Genomic DNA, 2,937 nt, shown 5'->3' with positions numbered 1-2,937 from the left:
TATAACTCTGACTTTCAAATAAATAAATAAATCTTAAAAAAATAATCAACCTAATTGGTATTGAGAAGTACATAGGTGATTTTTAAGAAGGGAACTTTCATCCAAATGACAAATAAATAGATACATAAATAAACCTTTGGATTATGAGATAGGAAAACTTTCAATTAATTTTATTGTGGTATTTTGATTTCAAATAATTTTTTAAGATGTTCAGTAGAAAATGGTAAGATGATAAAGACCCTGAATTTCAAAGCATTCCTGCAACTATTTTCGATTAGTAAATGGAATAATAATCTAAGAATCTTGTGGTAACTTAAATTTGTGGGTGATAATTCTTTGCCACACCAATTGTTTGGCCAATTGTAAAGTTACTGGATAAAAGCTATTAGGTCATAGAGAAACCAGAGAAGAATAAAAGTGACTTAACATTTGAAATATTTGGAGTAACAGCTTTATACAGAAGATTCAGTGAGGCATATACAGAATGGATTAATATTTAATTAAAGTTCTGATGTTATGAATTCCTCCAACATTTTTGGTACTTTAATGGACATAAGCTATTTGTGTGCGAAAACATTGGTAAAACTAAATGCTTGCCATGTGACGTGTGACTTTAGAATGAATTATCTCATTTATTTGTGAAGCATTATTTTGAAGTAAGAAGCAAGTTGGTCACATTAGGTAACTGTTAAGTCCCTAAACAACCACTAGCACATATAAAGGTTTCTACAATTTGTCCAAATCAATATGGAGTTGGCCTTCTGAATGGTTTCTAATTTTGCCACTTATCTTCCACCTTCATTTCCTATTTATTTGTTTGGTTCATCCAGTTAACTGAAGCTTAATGTAGTTTTTCTAGCACTGTCTCCCTGATTCTTTGTCTAACGTGACTTAGATGCAGCTTGTTGCTGCCCTAAAGAAATTCTATAATCAGTTTCCTCTGGTATCTGGGAGCCTATGCAATCTTCATAGACAGCATTGCCACTGGGATTACTCTGGCCTGTGACACATGTTACCATCACCCCTCTATTTCTCCTTTGTATAGTTAGGGAACTAGGTCATTTACTTGTGAAAAGATAATCTACAGGGGCAATCTGCAGCAGGATAAACTGCCACCTGCAGTGCTGGCATCCCAAGCTGCTCCACTTCTGATCCAGCTCCCTGGTAATGTGCCTCAGAAAGTAGCGGAAGAGGGCCCAAGTGCTTCAGCCCCTGAACCCACATGGGAAACCCAGATGAAGCTCCAGGCTCCTGGCTTCAGATCAACCCAGCTATGGCTGTTGCAGCCATTTGGGGAGTGAACCAAAGGATGGACGATCTTTCTCTCTCTGTAACTCTGCCTTCCAAATAAATAAATTAATATTTTTTTAAGAAAGACAATCTACAGTGTGATTTATTTTAACTAAATCTTTTATTTTTGCAAAAGATTCTACATTGCATTTGCTGGCTGCCTTGCAGTGATTGGGTATTATGCTAATTAAAAACTGACATTTCTCTAATGAATTCATGTTGTGCATCTACTGCTACCTACTAGGGATCCTTTCCTCCATGCTGTGCACATTAAGAGTGAACAATATAGGCAAAAATTTATGCCTTTATATTGTAGTATGAATAGTGGGAAATACTCACAGATAGACCCTGAGGTAGATAGTTAGAAAAAATGAATATCAGTGCTTTTGACTGTTTTAAAAAAAGAAAAAAGAAAGAAATACAAGAAAAACAGAAAGAATTGCTTTTCTATGTAGTGTGATCAAGAAAGACTCTGCTAAGATTATATTTGACCCAAGATCCAAAGGAAACAGAGGAAAATATAAATCAAAATCTGGGAGAAAGTTATGTTAAGATCAAAGGCATGAGCAGAACAGTACTCAGAGACTCTTTTTAATTACCTATTTGTGATGTATTTCACAGTAAAGGAGATTCTCTCTATCAATAATTTAAAAATTTGCAAAAAGCCCCTGTGGATAACATTTTTCCTACTGATTATGAAATCGGAGAAGACCCCCTAAAATTTACACTGAAATGTGGCCCCTTAAAGTTCCCCAGAAATGCTATCCAGGGTGCCACATGTACTACTGAAATTTGGGGTGCCTTACGGTTTCACCACGGGCTTATTACTAAATCCCCAATATTCATAAGCCCAAGAGGGTTCTTGCCTAATATTTAGAGAAGAATTCTAAATATCAGCACAGATAAATGAGGCAGCATGGTACGTTTTAATCTTTTATTTAGTGAAAAAGATGCATAGGAGAGTGAGAGCTTTATTTAAGAGAGAGAGGTGAATGGGGGTTCATACCGAGCACCAGGAACCAGCCACGTGGAAGAGCATCTAGGCCTGTATCTGGGCCAGGAAGCCTTAGAGCACATGGCCCGAAGGCCATGTGCCCTGGAGGCGTGGGGCTACAGCAAGCACCCTCCTGACAAGAGGCCAGGGCAGAGTCTGCCGGGCCACACCGTGTCCCAGCTTTTAACCCACTTCCAAAGGGGAGTGGTTAATTAACCTGATTGGCTGGTGGGCACCCAGGTGTGGACAGGTAGGGGCATGAGGTCACACAGGGGCATGGTGAAGGCCTGGTCTTCCAGTTCACAAATATAATCAATTTTAACCTGTATGCCTGCCTACTTCAATTACATGGCATGGACACACAGCATGATAAATTACATCTACAGCTTAATTTACAGAGAGCTTACTCCTCTGTTTAACATCAAAGAAGAAACTTTCCATGATTATAGTTCAGTTTATATAGAACAGGAAATAAAATACCTTAAAGAAAAATGCAATTCACTCAAGAATCTGTTCTTCCAAAATTGTAGTTGAAAGCACATTCCCACCAGAGGTCAGACTATCCACAAGAATAGATTATTAATCTTCAACACAGACTGATCTTGATCCTTTCTAAAAGCAGATTAGTGAAATTGTGACTTGAATCACTTTGT

Source organism: Lepus europaeus, chromosome 16 (assembly GCF_033115175.1).
Source record: "Lepus europaeus isolate LE1 chromosome 16, mLepTim1.pri, whole genome shotgun sequence".
NCBI classification, from domain to species: domain Eukaryota; kingdom Metazoa; phylum Chordata; class Mammalia; order Lagomorpha; family Leporidae; genus Lepus; species Lepus europaeus.
This window is presented reverse-complemented; position numbering follows the sequence as displayed.